The sequence below is a fragment of the Pleurodeles waltl genome, chromosome 8 (assembly GCF_031143425.1).
Source record: "Pleurodeles waltl isolate 20211129_DDA chromosome 8, aPleWal1.hap1.20221129, whole genome shotgun sequence".
In the NCBI taxonomy this organism is placed as follows: domain Eukaryota; kingdom Metazoa; phylum Chordata; class Amphibia; order Caudata; family Salamandridae; genus Pleurodeles; species Pleurodeles waltl.
This window is the reverse complement of record NC_090447.1, coordinates 10,153,599-10,177,151: the sequence shown is the minus strand read 5'-3', so window position 1 is coordinate 10,177,151 and position 23,553 is coordinate 10,153,599. Positions and strand designations below refer to the sequence as shown.

General features: G+C 47.8%; 1 long non-coding RNA gene across 1 annotated transcript in view; it reads left to right on the top strand.

The window, feature by feature from the left end:
• The first annotated feature begins 2,466 nt into the window (after window positions 1–2,466).
• LOC138249669 (uncharacterized) overlaps window positions 2,467–23,553 on the top strand; it is a 30,708-nt gene continuing 9,621 nt past the window's right edge. Inside the window, exons 1-2 of the long non-coding RNA XR_011194833.1 lie at window positions 2,467–2,596; window positions 22,078–22,182. This is a non-coding gene — a long non-coding RNA (uncharacterized lncRNA). The remainder of the gene's footprint in view (window positions 2,597–22,077; window positions 22,183–23,553) is intronic.

Below are 23,553 nucleotides of genomic sequence, written 5' to 3'. Positions count from 1 at the left end.
TTCAGTGAGGGCTCTTTGTCTTGCTCGACGTCCCCTCTCTCTGCAGGTCCAATTTGCGACCTCCTGGTCCCTCCTGGGCCCCAGCAGTATCCAAAAACGCCAAACGCACGATTTGCGTGTAGCAAGGCTTGTTGGCGTCCATCCGGCGGGAAAACACTTCTGCACGACTATCCAAGGCGTGGGGGATCCATCCTCCAAAGGGGAAGTCTCTAGCCCTTGTCGTTCCTGCAGTATTCACAGTTCTTCAGCCTAGTAAGAGCTTCTTTGCACCAACCGCTGGCATTTCTTGGGCATCTGCCCATCTCCGAGCTGCTTGTGACTTTTGGACTTGGTCCCCTTGTTCCACAGGTACCCTCAGTCAGGAATCCATCGTTGTTGCATTGCTGATTTGTGTTTTCCTTGCATTTTCCCTCTAACACGACTATTTTGTCCTTAGGGGAACTTTAGTGCACTTTGCACTCACTTTTCAGGGTCTTGGGGAGGGTTATTTTTCTAACTCTCACTATTTTCTAATAGTCCCAGCGACCCTCTACAAGGTCACATAGGTTTGGGGTCCATTTGTGGTTCGCATTCCACTTTTGGAGTATATGGTTTGTGTTGCCCCTATCCCTATGTTTCCCCATTGCATCCTATTGTAACTATACATTGTTTGCACTGTTTTCTAAGACTATACTGCATATTTTTGCTATTGTGTATATATATCTTGTGTATATTTCCTATCCTCTCACTGAGGGTACACTCTAAGATACTTTGGCATATTGTCATAAAAATAAAGTACCTTTATTTTTAGTATAACTGTGTATTGTGTTTTCTTATGATATTGTGCATATGACACTAGGTGGTACTGTAGTAGCTTCACACGTCTCCTAGTTCAGCCTAAGCTGCTCTGCTAAGCTACCATTATCTATCAGCCTAAGCTGCTAGACACCCTATACACTAATAAGGGATAACTGGGCCTGGTGCAAGGTGCAAGTACCCCTTGGTACTCACTACAAGCCAGTCCAGCCTCCTACACCGGGTACTGTGCTAGAGACCCGGGGGATCATGGAATTGTCACCCCAATACAATAATGGTATTGGGGTGACAATTCCATGATCTTAGACATGTTACATGGCCATGTTCGGAGTTACCATTGTGACGCTATACATAGGTAGTGACCTATGTATAGTGCACGCGTGTAATGGTGTCCCCGCACTCACAAAGTTCGGGGAATTTTCCCTGAACGATGTGGGGGCACATTGGCTAGTGCCAGGGTGCCCACACACTAAGTAACTTGGCACCCAACCTTCACCCAGTGAAGGTTAGACATATAGGTGACTTATAAGTTACTTATTTGTAGTGAAAAAATGACTGTGAAATAACGTGACGTTATTTCACTCAGGCTGCAATGGCAGGCCTGTGTAAGAATTGTCTGAGCTCCCTATGGGTGGCAAAAGAAATGCTGCAGCCCATAGGGATCTCTTGGAATCCCAATACCCTGGGTACCTAAGTACCATATACAAGGGGATTATATGGGTGTACCAGTGTGTCAATGAGAATTGGTAAATTTAGTCACTAGCCTGCAGTGACAAATTTAGAAAGCTGAGAGAGCATAAACACTGAGGTTCTGGTTAGCAGAGCCTCAGTGATACAGTTAGGCACCACACAGGGAACACATATAGGCCACAAACTTATGAGCACTGGGGTCCTGGCTAGCAGGATCCCAGAGACACATAACAAACACACTTATAACATAGGGTTTTCACTATGAGCACTGGGCCCTGGCTAGCAGGATCCCAGTGAGACAGTGAAAACACCCTGATATATACTCACAAACAGGCCATATGTGGGGGTAACAAGGCTAGAAAGAGGCTACCTTCCTACAGATATGTCTCGTACAATATTATGAGTACGACCTTCTTGCAGTCTCTAGTCTGACAGAGAACCATCGAAAGATGTGAGATGATCTGAGACAGAGGAAAGAGAAGCTTGATGAGATTGAGAAGAGTGGCATCAGACTGAGGAGGAGGAGGAGGAAGGGAGTAGGAGTCAAGAAAGTGGGATTTAGCAATGAGCCGAGGGCCTGGGCAGCTTAGACAAGTTTGGAGGAAAGGGAATGGGCCAAGCGTTTCAAGAGAGGCGTCAATACTGGGCTTCTCTCCAAATTACGAAATTCAGCCTGTTTCTACAGACGACCGAATGTGCCTGATTGCAAGGGACATTTATTTACGGCAGACGCCAAGGATCACACGTGGTACTAGGCGCTAGGATACTGCTCTTTTATTGCAACAGAAACACCTGTACAAAATTGGAAACCGTGAATTAATATGAAGAAATACTGCTCAGGGGAACAGCCAATGCTGCTGGAAACTGTTACTCTTGCAACACCTGGCCCTGGAGTGATATCACTCATGCAATGACTGTAAACAGCTAAGAGGGAGTCACCAACAACTCAAGCTGTGAAGGCCCCACCCAAGGGATCTATAAAATCCCTGCAAAGGTATACCCAGAGATTATTCACCCCTCTCCAGCACCACCATGAAGGCTGCAGGTTGCCTCCTCCTCCTCTTCACTGTGGTTGCCCTCTGGGCCGCGGAAGTTTTATCAGCACCTCAAGGTAAGAGACAGCATTGTTACTACGTTTTAGCACTTCAGACTGGAGGAGGGGGGAATGTTGCTTATATGACACAATAGGTCATCAGGACCAACTACAGGAGGCGAGGGGAGAGAGTGCGAGAAAGAGAGAGGAAGGGATATGGAGAAAGAGTCCCTGAGAGAGGGAGAAATGAATTGGACAGAGAGAGAGGAGATAGAGAGGCAGAGGTGGATAGGCAGACAGAGAGAGCCCTTCCTGCCTTACAAAAACCCGCCACAATCAGCATAATTCTTGGCAAAGCCAAAAGGCCTACCACCAACGCCAGACTTTGTTTGAGTTTGACGCTAGCGAAGGCAGAGTTATTTTAGTAAAATGACACAAATAATATAGTTATTCAGAGGGGTTGTCAGCCCGCGCTCTCTAGGCATCTCTCTGTTTTACTGTCACTCACATTACGTTCTACCTCGGAATGGGGAAGAGTCATTCCACTTCAGCTATTGGCTTACCTCGTTGTAACTGACAGCATTCTTCCCGAGCCCAGTGTGCACTTGTGCAAGTCATAATTGACCCAATGTGCGCTCTTTTCAAAGTCACTCCACCACTTTCCGTTTTTCATTTTATTTTTGCGAGGTCCGAACAAGTCCCTCACGACTACTACTGGGCTGCTTGCGTCACTTCACGTACATACATAGGGTCATATTTATAAACCCCTAGCGCCACCTTGTGCCACATTAGGGTATGTTTTTTTTACACTAATGTAGCCCAACGAGGCTAAAATCTTTGCACCATATTTACAAAGTGCCACTTTGTAACCCTTTGCGCTACATTATGCCTTCGCCAGAAATCTAACAGATTTCCTTGTATCATTTTTCACAGCTATATTTTGGCGCTACTCCTGCAGAGTACATCAATAGCATCAATAAAAATTCTCTTTCTGTGAGTGATGCAGAATGAGTCACACAAAGAACAAGGAAGTGACACAGAGAGATAAAGATATCCCTCCTTTGTCATGCCAGGGTCTGGAAGGCACTGCATTGTGGCACAATCCCAGAGTGAAATGACGTCAGTAAATCTGGTATGGCATCAGACTCAATGGGTGAATGCATGGTAGCGCCCATGCTCCACCCATGGAAAGCATCCCTGACGCAAGGTAGCGCAAAGCAGCGCATTGCACAGCCTTGTGTCACTTTTTATTTACTGACCCACACAAAGCCATGGAACGTTGGTTTGTGTCGCTTAGTGAATCCCAGACGTGAGTTGCCTCTTGAGTACCCGAGGTGTAAAAAGATGGCACAAGTCCTTAGTAAACTTGGGCCTTGAGTGCGACCTTGAGTGATGTGCCTGGTGCCCACGTCAAGTGCTTTGATTCCTTCGACTCCAGTGCGAACTGCAAACCAAGGGCTCATCAGCCGTGGACGGCGCCACCCTGGTGCTCACACACGTCACACGGACACGCAGGGCTGGCATCGTCTATCATGTGCGATGAAACTCACGGATTGCAGACTTCCTTCGTAACTTTGAAGTCAGCCAGCTCCTTCTGGTTCACCTAAACCGTAGGTTACGCCCTCTCTGCAGGTATGCAGGGGGTGTCATTATGTTTTTGTGTTTTTATTGCGGGAGGCTGTGGTAGGAACTGAAGCTGTTTCTAGGCCAGCTCTAAAGAGTCAGGTGCTCCAACTGAAGTGGATTTGGCAACGCGCTCCTTCCTGAAAGGTGTTATGGATCAGCTGGCTTCTATGAGCTTGTTATTCTTGTCAGACGTGTTGTTATGGTACCATTCAGAGTTCTGTGTGGCGGTGCGCGGATGTGAATGTTTCATGTAAGTACGGGTGATGTATGTACAAACTCCCTCCAAGCGAGGTGATCCCAGAACTTGTATCCTCAGTGCCTGTCAGTCCGCTGCTCTTCACCGCCCTCTAGGTGGCGCTCTGGGCCCGGGGACCAGCTGCCCTCTCCTCGGGCCTCGCTTGCAGTGTGGCAGGGCACCGCCGACCCTCCAGCTTGGCTGTGCTCGCAGAGGATGTGTTGGGGTGTCTGCACCTCTGGGGGAGTGGAAGTTTGCCGAGCCGTGTGTCAGGGAAAGGTGGCCGCTCAGCAAACGATTCAGCTTCGGGAAATAATTCAGTGACAGCTGATTTAGTGTAAAAGGTCATTTATTAGGACAGGATTGCATAAGTAACATAACCATTAACCTTTAAACGTAACCGTAACTTTAGTAAAGCCCTCCCATTAACATCTCCTCGCTCATCCTTCCCCTTCAAACCCTTATCTCGTTTCCATTCCCCTACGCACTCACCTTTTCCTTTCATGCCCCATTTGGTTCGCGCGTACCCCCACTCAGAGCCTTCACCTGCTTGTTTATTCCCTGGAAGGGTGGCCAAGCCCGCATCTGACTCACCACCCTCCCCCATCTACTACTCGCTCGCCCTTGCAACCTGCCCTAACTGACAATTACCCTCCCCCTTTGCTAATTGACTCTAACTTCCGTCCTTGCCAATCGCTCTTCTAATTGCCGGGTGGGTGGGAGGCCAAACTAAAACGCGCGATGGGAGCGCGGAAAGAGGCCGGTCCCTCCACCCCCAACCCCTTTTATTCCCTCCCCTTAAACCCACCCCCACTTACCTTTTCCCCCAATCCCTGTCCTCTTCGCCGTCACTTCCTTCCCGAATCGTCCCGCGGGAAGACTAGAGCGTTGCTCTTACTTCCCGCGGGCCCCTCCATCGGGAAATAATTCAGTGACAGCTGATTTAGTGTAAAAGGTCATTTATTAGGACAGGATTGCATAAGTAACATAACCATTAACCTTTAAACGTAACCGTAACTTTAGTAAAGCCCTCCCATTAACATCTCCTCGCTCATCCTTCCCCTTCAAACCCTTATCTCGTTTCCATTCCCCTACGCACTCCCCTTTTCCTTTCATGCCCCATTTGGTTCGCGCGTACCCCCACTCAGAGCCTTCACCTGCTTGTTTATTCCCTGGAAGGGTGGCCAAGCCCGCATCTGACTCACCACCCTCCCCCATCTACTGCCAACCAGCAGAAACCCATTTGGCGTTTTGCTGCCCCACCCCCCCCTAAGGCCACGCTACTGCGACCAGTACTCCTCATTTCTTGTTTGTAATCCACAAGTTCTCTCTCCCCAACTCTTCAACCAGCAGTCTCAGATCTGTCAGATAGTATGCATTTCCCAGTGTGCACAGGTGAACACCATTGTCTCCGAACAGTGCAACCTCCAGCTCAGTAATGTTCTCATGTTTCAATATTTTGCTCCCTTTTCCCCAGCAAAACCTTCCTTGCTCTGGTAAGTTTCCTTCGAGCCCGCTCCATGGCTCCATACTTTACTGCCCCTCTCCACACTCTACGTGGAACAAATTCTGGCCATACCACGCATGTACCATGCAATTTTTTCTTGAGACTCTCCAAATCCCTCTGCATGTGTTGCAGTAGCGTGAGTCCTGACAATTTTACGAGATCATTCTCTCCCAAATGTATGATAAACAAATCTGGACATCACCAGTTCAATAAGTTAGCAGTGATGAAAAGAAACGGGTTACCCCACCGCCTTCCGTTCTTTCCCCACCATAGCACCTCGTGCCACCTGCTGGACCGTCCAGGGCCCGACCATATATCTGTTCCTCCGCGAACTTCGCTGCCCAGTGGACAAATGAATGGCCGACCAGCCATGTACCCGTCTTGCCCTGCGATGGACCAACGCATCTCCTGCAATGGAAAAACAACTGTAACATGTGTCTTTTAACCTAACGAAAAACCCCTACCCTTTCTCCAAAACCCCCTACTGCTGTCTCTCCCCCACCTTTCAGGGTCTAACCTAACGTCCACAAAACCTTGATCGCTAGCGGCTTATCGCCCTGATCTTTTCCCAGTCCCCACCCCAACTGCGCAGCAGCCGTGGCTGCCCCAAACCTAACTGAAATGCGTGCCAAAAACCCATGGCCCGACAGCCCACCCGTCCCAACGCCATCCTTAACACTCGTAAAAGCTGAAAGCTAGTGAGCTTGGACCCTGATCTGTGCACAAAAAACCCCGGCTTCCTTGTTTGACATCCGTGAGGATTGAAACTTGCTCCCTTCCGTGACTAGGAAGGCCAATACATCGCTCCCTTTCTCTAACCTTACCCACTTTCCTTTACCTAGCTAATCGGTTTTTGATTGTCTAAAACCATGATCCCCACTCGATCGCCGTGCACACCTCTCTGTAACGTATCCCAACTTCTGCCCCCACACCCAACAATTCTGACACTCAAAAAGCTTCAAACATCCACACCATGCATAAGCGGAAAAGCGCTAGTTCGTATTCGTCTGCGCAACATACCGGCAGTATGTGTAACAACTTCAGTAACCAATCAAAATCAATGGGTTCCCTGGCCGTTCTAACCTCTACCGCTCTGATTCTGCCCCAACCTTTTAACATTCTTCCCAACAGATCATTTCTTGCTGGGTTGTGATCAAAACAAATTCCCCTAAAAGCTCCCCCCGCCAGTTTACCCCGATAGTGGCCGCTGATAAACCTCTACAAATCATGCACAGCGCAAAACGCAACGCCCGATGCTCTAGCTGTTTGTCACTCTGTCCCCCAAAAATTTCCTGTAAACCGCTCAAAAAACTAATAATACCCAGCCCGGCCAAACAGTAACATCTCCGAGTGGATTCCGCTAAAACATCTCCACCAGTCCCGTGATCATCATGCCCCCCAATTCCCAAATGTCTGCCGGGACCGCTGTCTTGGGCCACGCCTCTGCACACCATCTGCCATCCCAGAAAATCCCAAAACCATGCGCTCCTGCTGCATCTGAAAATATCTGTACCTGCCATACTGTCTCCTTTGCAGAAACACATGAATACACTGTAGAATTGTTTCAGAAATGTTTCCCCCGCCCTAACATCTTCTCTGAGTCCCATTGACACTCTTATTCTGTGGTGTGGCAAAAATGCGCCTGACACGGACAAACCTAGTCGCCTGCAAAAACATCCCCCCCCCCTAACTGCCCTACAAGCAAAGTTAAAGTACCCCGACAGCTTCTGGGCTGTTCTCAAATCAATTTTTTGTGCCTCCTTCACCATGACCAAGAAAACCAGCATCTCCGTTACTTTCTGTGCCGGTAATCGGGCCGTCCTTGTACTGGAGTCTAACTCAATACCCAGAAGGTGAGAACTGAATGAGGGACCTTCGGTCTTTTTGGGTGCCAACGGCAATCCCCTCTGCTGTGCCATGTCCTGAAAAATTTTCCAGCCGTCCGGCATTACCCGGCATCCTTCCTTCCTACAAAAGGAAGTCATCCAAGTAATGGGTCACCGCATAATGCCCCACTGCTCTTTGACAAAAACCCCACTGCATGAAGGTGCTAAACGCTTCGAACAAGGCGTATGAAATCGCACAACCCATGGGCAGGACCCTGTCCGCATAGATTGCTCCTTCAAACTGCATCCCCAGCCAATCAAAAAAACCCTTGGATGTATCGGCAATAACCTGAAAGCTGAATGTATATCGCATTTTGCCTGTTCTGCCCCATGTCCACACGCCCTGACCAATTTTTATAGCATCATCCACAGATGCATACACCGCTCTGGTGTCTTCCGCTGCAATGAAATCATTAACAGATGTGCCCTCCGGCCTTGAGCGGTGATGTTCCAACCTGAATTCACCGGGGCCTTCTTCGGCACGACTCCCAATGGGGGTATCCTCAAATTCTGACCTGGCCACTCATAACATGGGCCCGCAATTCTGCCCAATGACAGTTCCTTGTCCAACTTTCTTCTTTTACCACCTGTGGTATTTCCTTTGCAGACCGCAAGTTGTCTGCCCAGCATCATCCCCCGTGGGCCTTGGTGACTAACCCTGAAACCTTCTTGAAAAACTTTCTGCTAACTTACAAACAGTTGCCCTATCCGTGTATATACACAGCCGTGGTAAGATAAAGTCTAACCTAAATGACGTAGGCCACTTTTGGAGCAGTAGCGCCCTGTGTCCCTCTGCCTTTTGCCGCCCTCCATTGTTCGGAGGGACTGGAGAGTGAAAAGCATTGTGTGACCGGGTGACTGTTCCCGCACTTGGAGCAGACATGTTTAAATTTGCAAGGGTGTCTGTAGCATAAAACCTTGTTGAAATTCCAGCACGCTCCTGCCGTGTTAAGTGTTGTTCTTTGTCCCACACCCACCCCCCCACCGGGGCGTGACGTTCCTGAAACGGCTTATGTGCCACTAGTAACCCCCTGGCCTTATGTGTCCATGCTGCAGATTGTGATGATGCCATCCACTGCCTCCATAATTCTGGGTCTACGTCCCCCCATGGCTCATCTGGGTTAATGCTCATTCCAGCTCTGAACCCCCAAAAATGCATCTGCGCTTTCCTAATAATGTCCATGTATTTAAATAGCGCTATAGCCCTGTCAGGGTATTTCTTGCAATAAATGCTTGCAAAGATTAAACGCTGATGTCCAATTGTCCATCTTAATTGGCACCCTCGGCCTAAGGGCCAACTCCCATTCCTCTTCCTTAGCCCCTTCTGTGGCTTGTATGTCCCTATGTAATAGTTTTAAAAAACTTCTACGTACTCGTGTCTCCATATTCTGGCCTTGTTTTCCCCACTATGTGTGGGCCCAATGGCATAGCCAGACCCATCTAGGGTAGCCTCCTCTTGCGTTCTCCCCCTTCCTTTTCTTCCGTGCCTGACTTCTCTCCGCTGCCTTGTCCCCGCCCTAAGTTGTACCTCTGGCTTGCAGCTCTGTGCCTTTTTCCCCCTTTCTTATCTTTACCTGTTAGCGTGTCAAATATCGAACCTTCTCCTACCCCCACGGACTTGCAAATTGGAGTGTCGTCCCCTTTTGCACCGTCCCTCAAACCGACCACCATTGCCCTTTACCTCTGCAATGTGCAGCCACCGGCCACGAAACCTTTCGGCCCGTGCTTGTTCTTGCCTTCTTTCCTGTGGACCACTGCTGTTGTCCCGCTCCTGAAAAATAGAAACGGAGAGAGGGGTTGCGCCGCTCCTGCGTCCTCTTTCTCTCCCCCTTGTGCTGTGTACCTCTGTTTCCTTGATCTCCCCCTCTTCCCATTCTTCCAGATCCTCTTAATTAGTCAAATTCCCGCACATTCCTCTTCACACACATCCATCCGTTTTTCAACACTCCCACTCCTCATCATGTAGTTATTAGACATGTCATTGTGACCCACATGGCGTCCGCCATCTCTGTGTTGTCCCCGATCCTGCGGAGTAGAGAAGGCCGCCGGAGACCCCTCTAGCGCTTCTGACCAACGTGCTGGGGCCGTATTGCGCCCCGTTGGTATCGCCTTCTTTCTGCCAACCTCTTGCGTTGGCATTGACCTTCCACGCGCCGCATGGCCGTATGCGCCACTGGCTCCCATCGCGCTGCCTAAACCACCATCCTCCCTGACTTCTTGTCCCCCTCGGCTCCGGACCCATGCCCAGCTGCCGCTCACGCCCTTAGGTAAAGAGAAATCCCAGGGCGTAGTTCCTAACCTGCCTGTGCCCCCCTGCTGCAGGCCACAAAGGGCGTGCTGAGAAATGATACGTGGGCCCTGCGTAACCTGGCGCCTCCCGTGGGGTCCTGCGGGAGGCCTGGCAAGTGGGGGTCCCTATAGTGTTTTGGTTTTGCCTGGTGTGATAACATCCTTGTACAAAATTGTAATTAATAATTGTTTTTTTTTTTTTTTGCGGGGGGGGGGGGCTGTATTGTCCCTAAATCACTTAATTGTGCCTTAAAGGGCGGTGGCTAGGGCCCCACCCTGTAATGATGTGGGCTCCCCACCTAGATAATTGTAGTAGCCCAGCCTGAGTCTATGGCGTAGCATTATATCCATAGATATTTTATTTCTATTTATTTCTTCATATTTCCCTTTTTTTTTTTTTTTTTTTTTTTTTTTTTTTAGGCCCCCACGTGGTCAGAGCCAGTAATAATGTAATAATGTTTTTTTTTTTTTTTTTAAACTCTTCCAAGCCGGATACGAACCGGTGACCTAAAGATTTCTGTTCCTCCACTACAGTCCTCCGCTCTACCAAATGAGCTATCGGAGGATTGGGCATGAACAAGTGAAGATACCCTCATACCCCTTCCCCACCCTGGGCCCCCACCCTACCTGCACCTCAACAGATCCCTCAGCGAAGAGCCCCAGGGACCGGCCTCTCCAAACTAAAACGCGCGATGGGAGCGCGGAAAGAGGCCGGTCCCTCCACCCCCAACCCCTTTTATTCCCTCCCCTTAAACCCACCCCCACTTACCTTTTCCCCCAATCCCTGTCCTCTTCGCCGTCACTTCCTTCCCGAATCGTCCCGCGGGAAGACTAGAGCGTTGCTCTTACTTCCCGCGGGCCCCTCCATTCGGGAAAAAAACTCCCAGAACTAGAGTTTATTTTTCAAATACGAAAAATCTAAACCTCTGACTCCCCCGAGCTTTTTCTCCCAGTGTGGGCGTCATCTATATTTCAGGACCTTCAGAGTTTCCCTCCTCCTGTTGCAAAATCAAGATATGGATTTTAAAGCAACCCTCCCTGTGTGTTAATGACGAGGCAGCCAATCACAGGCAGACCACCACATGCACCACATGCTGCTGGTCCTTCCCCCGTGAAGGAAGGGCTTCATGTCTCACGGGAACACCAAAGCTAGAGCTGTAAGGTCTTGTAGAAGAAGGACTGAGAGGGCTCTGGCTCCACCCACCACTTGCCCTCCTTCCCAGATAATTCGATTGGGCAGAAGTTGTGTTCTTCTAGAAAAGAGTGCGTGTTTCAATCCTATTGGTTCCTGAGAGGTTTTCCATCATCTGACATGGCCAGAGTATTCCAATGCAATAGCGCAGTAGTGTGCAAGGGAATCCACGCATGACACTCTGGATTTCCGTCCCTTGACAGGAGCGTGAGTCACTCGGTTAATTGAACATGAGGCTGCTCTTTAGACACTACACCACACGGGTGCTCTTTAGACATTACACCACAAGGGAGCTCTTAGACACTACACCACAAGGGAGCTCTTAGACACTACACCACAAGGGAGCTCTTAGACACTACACCACAAGGGTGCTCTTTAGACATTACACCACTCAGGAGCTCTTTAGACACTGCACCACAAGGGAGCTCTTAGACACTACACCACACGGGAGGTCTTCAGACATTACACCACACAGGAGCTCTTTAGACACTACACCACACGGGAGGTCTTCAGACATTACACCACACAGGAGCTCTTTAGACATTACACCACAAGGGAGCTCTTTAGACACTAAACCACACGGTGCTCTTTAGACATTACACCACAAGGGTGTTCTTAGATACTGCACCACAAGGGAGCTCTTTAGACAGTGCAGCACACAGGTGCTCTTTAGACACTGCACCACACGAGTGCTCTTTAGACATTACACCACAAGGGTGTTCTTAGATACTGCACCACACGGGTGCTCTTTAGACATTACACCACAAGGGAGCTCTTTAGACACTAAACCACACGGGTGCTCTTTAGACATTACACCACAAGGGTGTTCTTAGATACTGCACCACAAGGGTGCTCTTTAGACACTGCACCACACGGGTGCTCTTTAGACATTACACCACAAGGGAGCTCTTTAGACACTACACCACAAGGGTGTTCTTTAGACATTACACCACAAGGAAGCTCTTTAGACATTACACCACACGGGTGCTCTTTAGACATTACACCACAAGGGTGCTCTTCAGACACTGCACCACAAGGGTGTTCTTTAACACTGCACCACACAGGTGCTCTTTAGACATTACACCACAAGGGTGTTCTTTAGACATTGCACCACACGGGTGTTCTTTATAAACTGCACCACAAGGGAGCTCTTTAGACACTGCACCACACGGGTCCTCTTTATAAACTGCGCCACATAGATGATCTTTAGACACTGACACACATTGGTACTCTTAAGACACTGCATCACATGGGTGCTCTTTATACGCTGCACCACATGAGATGCTCTCTAGATACTGCACCACACCAGAATTCTCTTTAGACATTACACCACAAGGAAGCTCTTTAGACACTGCACCACACGGGTGCTCTTTAGACATTACACCACAAGGGTGTTCTTAGATACTGCACCACAAGGGTGCTCTTTAGACACTGCACCACACGGGTGCTCTTTAGACATTACACCACAAGGGTGTTCTTAGATACTGCACCACAAGGGTGCTCTTTAGACACTGCACCACACGGGTGCTCTTTAGACATTACACCACAAGGGAGCTCTTTAGACACTAAACCACAAGGGTGTTCTTTAGACATTACACCACAAGGAAGCTCTTTAGACATTACACCACACAGGAGGTCTTTAGACATTACACCACAAGGGTGCTCTTTAGACACTACACCACACGGGTGCTCTTTATACACTGCACCACATGAGATGCTCTCTAGATACTGCACCACACCAGAATTCTCTTTAGACATTACACCACACGGGTGCTCTTTAGACATTACACCACAAGGGTGTTCTTAGATACTGCACCACAAGGGTGCTCTTTAGACACTGCACCACACGGGTGCTCTTTAGACATTACACCACAAGGGTGTTCTTAGATACTGCACCACAAGGGTGCTCTTTAGACATTACACCACAAGGGTGTTCTTAGATACTGCACCACAAGGGTGCTCTTTAGACATTACACCACAAGGGAGCTCTTTAGACACTAAACCACAAGGGTGTTCTTTAGACATTACACCACAAGGAAGCTCTTTAGACATTACACCACACGGGTGCTCTTTAGACATTACACCACAAGGGTGCTCTTCAGACACTGCACCACAAGGGTGTTCTTTAACACTGCACCACACAGGTGCTCTTTAGACATTACACCACAAGGGTTCTCCTTAGACACTTCACCCCACGGGTGCTCTTTAGACATTAGACCACAAAGGTGCTCTTTAGACACTGCAACACAAGGGTGCTCTTCAGACACTGCACCACAAGGGAGCTCTTTAGACACTGCACCACACGGGTGCTCTTTATAAACTGCACCACATAGATGCTCTTTAGGCACTGACCCACATGGGTACTCTTAAGACACTGCATCACATGGGTGCTCTTTATACACTGCACCACATAAGATGCTCTCTAGATACTGCACCACACCAGAATGCTCTTTAGACATTTCACCACATGGATGCACTTTAGACATTACACGACATGGACGGTCTTTAGACACAGCACCACATGGATGCTCTTTTAGACACTGCATTACATGGGCGCCCTTTAGACACTGCACCACATGGGCACCTTTTAGACACTGCACCATATGGTCTGCTCTTTAAAAATTGCACCATCTGACTGCTCTTTAGACACTGGACAATGTGGCTGCTCTTTAGACACTGCACAACAAAGCCTGCTCATTAGACACAGACCCACATAGGTGCTCTTTAGACACTGGACCACATGGGTGCTCTTTAGATACTGCACCACTCGGGGTGCTCTTTATACACTGCACAACATGGGATGTTCCCTAGATACTGCACCACATGGGGTGTTCTTTATGCACTGCAGCGCATGGGATCCTCTCTAGATTCTGCACCACATCAGAATGCTGTTTAGACACTACACCACCTGAATGCTCCTTAGACACTGCACCACCTGAATGCTCTTTAGACACTGCACCACATGGATGGTCTTTAGACAGTGCACAACATGGGTGCTCTTTAGATACTGCACCAGGTGGGATGCTCCTTAGACACTGCACCACGTGGGGTGTTCTTTAGACACTGTACCACATGGGATGTTTTTAAGACACTGCAATGCATGGGTGTCATTTCCTCTCTAGATACCTCACCACATCAAAATGCTCTTTAGACACTGCACCACATGGGCTGCACTTTAGACAATGACCCACCTGGGCTGCTCTTTATACACTGCACCACATGGTATGCTCTCTTGATACTGCACCACATCGTAAAGCTCTTTAGAAAGTAAACCACATGGATGCTCTCCAGACACTGCACCACATGGACAGTCTTAAGAGAGTGCACCACATGGGTGCTCTTTAGATACTGCACCGTATGGGGGGGTCTTAGACACTGCTCCACATGGGCTGCTCTTTAGTCACTACACCACATGCCATCTCTTTAGACACTGCATCACATGGGCTGCTCTTTAGACACTGCTCCACATGGGCTGCTCTTTAGTCACTGCACTACATGGCTGCTCTTTACACACTGCATTTCATGAACTGCTCTTTACAAACTGCACCACATGGGTTGCTCTTTAGCACCACATGGGTGCTCTTTAGCCACTGACCCACATGGTGCGCTTTAGACACTGCACGACATGGGGTGCTCTTTATACGCTGCACCACATGGGATGCTCTCTAGATAGAATGCTCTTTGGACACTGCACCACGTGGATGTTCTTTAAACAGTACACCTCATGGGTGCTCTTTAGATACTGCACCAAATGGGGGGTCTTTAGACAATGCACCACATGGATGGCCTTTAGACACTGCACAACATGGGTACTCTTTAGATACTGCACCACATGGGATGCTCTTTTGACACTGCATCACATCGGTATTCTTTAGACCCTGTACCGCATGGAATGTTTTTTAGACACTAGAGCACATGGGTGTTCTTTAAACACACCACCACATGGGGGCTCCTTAGACACTGCACTGCATGGTATGATTTTTAGACACTGCACCACATGAGTGTTTTTTAGTCACTGCATCTTTAGACGCTGACCGACATGGGTTGCTTTTTAGATACTGCACCACATGAGTGTTCTTTAGACACACCACCACATGGAGCCTCCTTAGACATTACACCACAAGGGTGCTCTTTAGACATTACATCCCAAGGGTGATCTTTAGACACTGCACCACATGGTATGTTTTTTAGACCCTGCACCACATGGGTGTTCTTTAAACACTGCATGACATGGGATGCTCTTTAAACACTACAGCACACGGGCTACTGTTCCTCTGGTTCTGCATCTTATCCTATACTAGCACAGTTTAGCAGCTGCATGGGGCAACAGGTGTAGCATCAAGGGCCTGTCTCCCAGCAGAGGAGAGCTTTCTAACCTACTGTGGATGGGTTACACCAGCTCTGTGCAGAGATGGAAGGCAGGAGGAGTGCCATGCAAACATTAGCTGCTGTATCTTTGGAGAGGATAGCATCTCATTGTGGGCAGCACTGTAGGAAAGTAGCCCTTTTCTAGACTTGTTACTCCCACATGTTGCCTGTATGTCAGTGTGTTTAACTGTTTGTCAGTATGTTTTACTGTATCTACTGGGATCCTGCTAACCAGGACCACAGTAGTTATGTTCTCTCCTTGGAAATTTGGTTGTAGGTTACTGTTAGCACAGTATTCGACTCCACATTAGGCATACTGGTACCCCCTTATAAGTCCTTAGTATATGGTACCTAGGTACCCAGGGCATTGAGGTTCCAGGGCATCCCTATAGGCTGTAGCATATATTTTGCCACCCATAGGGAGTCCATGCAAATTGTTCACAGGACTGCCACTGCAGTCTGCGTGAAAAGGTGCAAGCAGCCTTTCACAGCTATTTTTCACTACACCAGGACACTAATAAGTCACCCCTGTGGCAGGCCTTCTAGCCCAGAAGGCAGGGTGCAAAGTACCTGTGTGTGAGGGCAGCCCTGCAGTAGCAGAGGTGCCCCCACGTACCCCAGGTCCATTTTCCTGGACCTCATGAGTGCGGGGACGTCATTTTATGCGTGTACTGGACATAGGTCAATGCCTATGTCCAGCTACATAATGGTAACTCCGAATATGGTCACGTAAGGTGTCTAACATCTTGAAAGTATACCCCAATGCTGATTCTAGCATTGGTTGTCGATTCCACGCACTCTGGGGGCTCCAGAGTGGAACCCCAGCACTGCCATTCCAGCCTTGCTGCTGCTACCCCACAGACAGGTTTCTACCCTCCTGCTACTTGTACAACTCGAGCTCAGGAAGGCAGAAACAAAGGATTTCCTTTCGGAGAGCGGTGTTACACCCTCTTCCTTTGAGAATAGGTGTTACAGGCATGGGAGGGGTAGCCTCCTAGAGCCTCTGGGAATGCTTTGAAGGGAACAGATGGTGCCCTCCTTGTATAATCCAGTCTACACCAGGCCAGGGACCCCCAATCCCTGCTCTGGTGCAAAACTGAACAAAGGAAAGGGGAGTGACCACTCTCCTGTCCATCACCACCCCAGGGGTGGTGCTCAGAGCTCCTCCAGAGGGTTCCTGGGTTCTGCCATCTTGTTTTCAAGATGAGCAGGGAGCTCTGTGAGCATCTGAGTGGCCAGTGCCAGCAGGTGGCATCAGAGCCCTCCCCTGATAGGTGCTTACCTGGTTAGGTGACCAACCCCCCTTTCAGGGCTATTTAGGGTCTCTCCTTTGGGTGGTTCTTCAGATTCAGATTGCAAGACTCCAGCAGGAATCCTCTGCATCCTTTACTTCACCTTCTCACCGAAGAAACTGCATCTGAAACTCCAGGAACTCTACAAAACTGCAGCAACAAAGAAGCCAAGATGACTTCTGCAACACTGTATCTTCAGCTCCTGCCAGCAACTGCAACTGTTTCCCGGTCGTGCATCCTCAGAGGACAGCCAGTCTTCAGCCTGCACCAGAAGAGTTAAGGGATCTCCCTTGGAGTGAAGGTATCGCTACCCTGCTCCAGCAGGCACCCTCTGCATCGACGACCGGTGGCTTGGGTCCCTTCTCCTGATGAAGTGTCTGGATCCAGCATCACGGATGGTGGACTGAAGTGGCCCTGACGGTCCTGACGTCCAGCTGTCCAATCTTGGTGGAGGTAAGAGCTTGGCTCCCAACGCAAGGCAATACCCCCGTGCACTGCATGATTTGCAGTTGCCAAGGCTTGTGTGCAACCTTCCAAGAAGTTCTTGTACACAGCTCCGGCCCCCAGCAATTCCTCCTGTGACGCACAGCTTCCTCTGTGGTCCTCCGCCGGGGTGGGACCCTTTGTTATAGTGCTGTGTGGGCCCCATTTGCCCCCTTTTGTCCCCATCCTGTGGGACTTCTGGTCATGCTGCATGGTCTTCTGTGGGCTCTCTGGACTGCTGGGAGCCCCCTCTGAGTACCCCTCCTGGGTAAAGTCGACCTGGTCCTTCCTGTTACCGGGCAGCACCATTTTCCTTTAACTGCGAGCTTTGCGTTTACCAAGGCTTGCTGGCAGAATCCTGTGACGCAAGCCAGACTGCAATAATCCATCCAGCGTGGGACATCATCTACACCAACCAGGAACCCGCATCCATCTTCTTGAGTGCAGTACTGACTGTTGTTCTTCACTGGTGTTTCCACTTTTGCACCTTGATCCGGGTTAGCAGGGGCTCCTGTTCTTCCTGGACACTTCTGCACTTCTTGAATTTGGTCCCCTTCTTCCACAGGTCTTCAGGTCCAGGAATCCACTGTTGGTGTCTTGCAGTCTCTTCTGTTCTTGCAATATCTTTTTTGTTTTCTTCTGTGTAGTAGGAAAGTTCCTGTGATTTAATCCTACTTTCCTGGGCTCTGGGGTGGGTTCTATTACTTACCTTAGGTGTGTTCTAATACTCCCAGCGTCCTTCTACACACTACACTTGTCTAGGTGGGAAACCGACATTCGCATTCCATTTTTTTAGTATATGGTTTGTGTTCCCCCTAGGCCCATTTCTAACTATTGCGATTTTCACTATTTGCACTGTTTTCTAACTGTTTACTTGCCTGTTTTTGGATACTAGTGTATATATTGTGTATATTACTTACCTCCTGAATGGGTATAGTCTCTATGGTATTTTTGGTATTTGTGTCACCTAAATAAAGTACCTTTATTTTAGTAACACTGAGTATTTTCTTGTGTGTGAGTACTGTGTCACTACAGTGATATTGCATGAGCTTTACATGTCTCCTAGTTAAGCCTTGGCTGCTCATCCACACTACCACTAGAGAGCCCGGCTTCTAGACACTGACTACATACATTAATATGGGATAACTTGACCTGGTGCAAGGTGTAAGTACCTTTGGTACCCACCACAAAGTAGGCCAGCCCCCTACAAGCAGCATGGACAAAAGATGTTATTGATGGGGCTAGTCAAGGGGCTGTTCAGGTGATGAATCCGGGGGATGCGGCTACTCTTGCTCTGGGTCTGTCCCACAACAAGCAGAGCAGTTGGCAGATTCCCAGGTAGGTTGGTGCTCTGGTACAGGGTTTACATTTGTTTAACTAACCTTAATAGAATAGTGAATTGAAAATGCTAAAATGTTATGACATAAAATGAAAGATAAAGAGGAAAGGATGCAGGAGCACCAAAAAGTATCAGGCTCCCCAAAGCACTCTGAAGCTGCTGGGCCCTCTGGCACAAATACTGAAATAAATCTATTAGGAAAACAGAGAGTGGGCACGGATGGTTGGTGAAGCACTACTGAGCAAAGGACGATGGCGAGGTGGAAGGAGTTGAAGAATGGAAGCAGCAGGGGACAGTACACGAGACATTACAAGAAAGGGCTGCACTTGGCCCAGTTTGCACAGTTATAGAAGAATGGACACTAGTGACAAATGACCTCAACCAGCAGAGGTGAAGTCCAAGAGGCCCTTCTACTCTGTATTCTTTCCCCCAAATGAGGTCTGATATGTTTGATATCACTTTTTACATTAACTGGACTGACCAACTGATGCATAATTCTGTGTTACTGGATGATATATGCTTTACGTCGACTTTACATTAACTCTTGCTGCCCTATTAACTGTCCTTGGCATTGGGACAGGCCCTGCATGGGTCCTTGACTCCCAGAATCACTAGTTCTCCATCATAATAGTTTTCAATTATCAGTTCCAGGTGGACATTTCCTAAACTCTGCCTATAAAGTTCATAGTCTAGTAGTTACTAATAGTAACTTAGCAATTATATTTCGAGCTGTGTGTCCCACCCTCTCAAGAGAGGGGATGATGAAACATATACTTACCACTGTGCATAGCTTTTTATCTGGAGTTTTTGCGTTACATCTGGTGGGAGAGTTACACCTAGGCATAAGCATTAATGTATCTGGATGGAAATCTCTGCATATCGATTTACTTCTTTGAATTGGGTCCCAGAAGCCAGGAGTAAACATTGATTACTTTTAACATTAAGAGGTAAATCAGGAGTACTACACCTGCTCATAGCTTAATGACTGTGAATCTTCCCCATTGCACTTGTAAGTATATGAAGTTGTACTAACTGTTTGGCGCTTTCATGCCCACCACTTAACATTTTTCTTATGTAAATCTCTCCACGACTACTAATCAGAATGTCATTAAACCAGGCAAAGGTACTTTCTTGGGTTAAGTTTTATTCCTGTGCCAAGGTTGGTGTAATTCAGATCAGACGCACAAATGCCCCAGGCAGTTGGAATGGGAAATGCCAACTTTTATTTCAAGTCACAAAAATGAAGATTAAAGTGATTTTATTGTTACATTTGCGTATAATTCCTTCACATGCCATTAGAAATTTCCAAATGTAATTGAGAAAACACAGATAAAATGCAGTAATGGTTATAAAAGCCTACAAACTGAAATTCAACAGTTATCATGACCTGATGCACTACACCACTTATACCCTAGTTCAGACCTGCCAACATACACAGTGCCACGGGTGACACGAAATTGGCTCCCCTCACACAGTCACCTGATGAGGAGCCAATATCACACGGTGGCAGGGAAAACAGAGGTTTTCAGCTCGTTTTAGGAGTCTTTCTATTGCAGATGTCCATTGATGGGTTGGAAACCACCCCAGGACATAGGCAGCAGCCTCAGCAAAAGTTCTTAATTTTTTTAGAGGAGGGGGTTTGGGGCCAGGGTGGGGGCAAAATTGCCTTTTAGGTGCTTCTCAGCACGCGGCCACACCCCCTCTAACACCACGCCCCCTCCTCACACTGTGAGGTTTTTGGTGAAATTGGCAGGTCTGCTAGTTTTATATTGATGACATCACAGACACATCTCTGATACTTCTATTGACATTACACTGTGAACTATACACAAATAAAAAAAATAGGGAAAAAGAAGCCAAAGGTGTTGCAAGTGACCTGAGTGAAATTGTCAGCGATATGAATGTTCGTCACTCTGAAGCATCGGGAGGTGTGTGTGCAGCTCTTCACCTCTGTTCAGCCCAGGAGGGAACCAGAAACAGTGTGAGAAACTGACCATAGACAAATTACTCAGGAGGTGTCATGCACCAAAGGGATTAATACTTAAGTAACACACCAAGAAGATGAGGTCGGGGGAATCCAAGGCTCAGTGAGCTGATAGTGTCAGAAGGTCCAAAGCAGGTGATCTTAACATCAACTCGAAATTTATGTTACTCTGGAACGTAAAACATCTGGTGAACAAGGGTGCCTTTGGTAATGCCCAGCATAAGAAGAAAACATTGACATTAATTTCAATACCAAGTTGGAAGTTTTGTTTCAATGGTGATGAAATTGTCCTCCTGCATCAGTACATAAGTGGAATTACTTTAAAGTTGCTCTTGTGTGGATCCCTTGTGAACTTTTCTGTGATGACTTACACGACTCTTATGAAAACTGAAGATGGCATCTCTGAAGCATTTTGTAGTTTGGGGTATTGTATGTGTTTGTTGTGAGTTAAGAGGGCCAGCTTTGATGCTTCCTGCCTGAGAGTGCTGTTTGAAACAATGAGCTGGTTGGGTCTCTAGTGATTGTTTGGAGACCTTCTCTAAGCGCTGGGCCGCCATTGTCCAGGATGAACAACCATCTGTGTTTTTGTAAAGAAGAGCCAGTGACATTGATGAACACTAAGACCGTGCTGGGCTGAGGGTGTTGAAGCCAGAAGTCCTGCAGGACTGGGGCTATTGGAAGCTGAAGGACATACTTATCATGAAATCACGCTGCGCAGTATGTCACCTTCCGGCGCTGCGTGATATGGAAAGGGCAGGAATGTGCCATACTTAACACTGTACTGTACATTCCTGGCTTTTCCCAGCACTGGCACACAAGGTGCTGCCTAGCGCCAACACAGATTGCCTTGCACCATGATGCAAGGGTGCCTGCGCTGTAGCAGCATTGTTTTTGTACAGGAAGGCATACCTTCCTGCACAAAAACAATCCTGAGGGGCATAAAGATGTTTCTCTTTGTTACACTGCACCTGGGGAGACTTAGGAGTTTCTAGGTCTACCAGTAATGGTAAATCTGGGAATGCACCAAAATCCTTGGGTGGGTCCATGGGAACACCCACTTTCCACCTATGGAATGCCTTCCAAGGGCAGAGTACGCAATACAATGATATGCACTGTGTTGTGTTACTATATTTATCAAGCCAGACAAGGCATGCAAGGTGGCCTTGCCTGGCTTGATAAATCTAACGTGAGTTGCATTTCTATTGCAGTGCATTGCGCTCCTACTGAACTGTGGGTTGGTGGTATTGAACTGAGGGTGTTGAAGACTGATGCTCACACTCGAGAACATTGCATAACACAAGCATTACAAACATGTTTTAAATTCTTACTTTTCAATATTTTTCATGTTTTTCTGTTAGATGTCGGTCACTGCGCAATACTATGTGCGCCTGATAAACCATGTCCCAGTGGTAAGACCTGCGTAAAAACACCTTGTGGTGGGACGTACTGTGACCTCGAAGTAGGTGAGTGTTCATAGAATTAGGTAGAAGGAGATAGGTGATGAGAGATTGAGTGATTACTTATTTTGTATTGATTGGTTTTGATGAGAAGAGAGGCTTCCAATCTAAGTTTAACTTTGTGAATTGGGCCCTTAGACTTCAGGTCTAAACTTAGACTTCAGGTCTGCTTTGTGAATCAGCCCCTCAATGCTTAAGACTACATTCCCACCCTTTAGCCCTCGCGCACCCTCAACTAACTCCCTACAATGCCTCTTTCTCTGCACTTCACAACTCTGTTTCCATCTCAACTCCCTTTATGTCTTTTCCATCTACTTCACCTCTCCCTCCTCTTCCTTACCTCACCTATCTCTCTCTGTGTCAATCACGCCTTTCCCACCCTCACCAATCTTCCCCAACACTTCCCTTATGTTTCCATCTCATGTCTCCATCATCTATGTCAACCCCATTTCTCTCTCACTCGCTACCTCGGCCTACCTAACCTCTCAAAGTACCTCCCCATTCATTCACGACTTTACGTCTCCAAATCACCTCTCTTTCTACCAACCTCACCTCTGCCTTGTGATATTTTCTCTTTCTTTCTACAACACATTTCTTTTCTATTCTTCATCTCTCAGCCCACATTTTGTCTCTGCGTCACCACTCTCAATACCTGACCTGTTGTTCTTTATCACTCACGTCATTTTGGCACTCTGCCTACCTCATCCCTCATTCTCTGCCTTGAATTTACCATTAGCTCTCTTAATATCTTACCTCTAAACCTCCTCTTTCTCTAAGTCACCTCTCATTCTGCCCTCACCTCCTTCTAAATTGTCTGCTTCTTATCTCTTGCTCTCTCTACCTCTCGTTCCCTGCATACCTCTTCTTCTTCCTGCTGGAAATCATTGTCTAGCATGAAGAGTTTACACAGAGATGAAGAAGGGAGGGCAAGACAAGGGGGGAGAACTGGGGAACAATATCAGATTAAACCCAATGACTGTTGAAATTCTCAGAGCGGAGCTTTGACTTCCAGTGATGAAGCAAATATGCCAGATGTGAAAAGGGATTTATTTGTCATTCCAGATGTCAATTAAAGCAACAATTTCAAGCACAATGTGCATATCTCATACTTTGGTATGATGCACTATCCCACTAAGTATCCACCAAGTCAACAGTGAGAGGAACACTCTGGTTGAATTACTGCTCTTACTTTTTGGTTGAAGATATTGGCTGGTTTTGTGTGCCCTCATTTTTGGTGTTTCACATACATTTTGCTATTACTTGGCATCATGCAGGCTTGAATTAGCAAGAAATGAGTAATACATTCAAAGTTGATTGAGCAAGGGGCCCCAATACAGGCATTCCCCATTATTACACTGCATGGTTACATCAAGACGT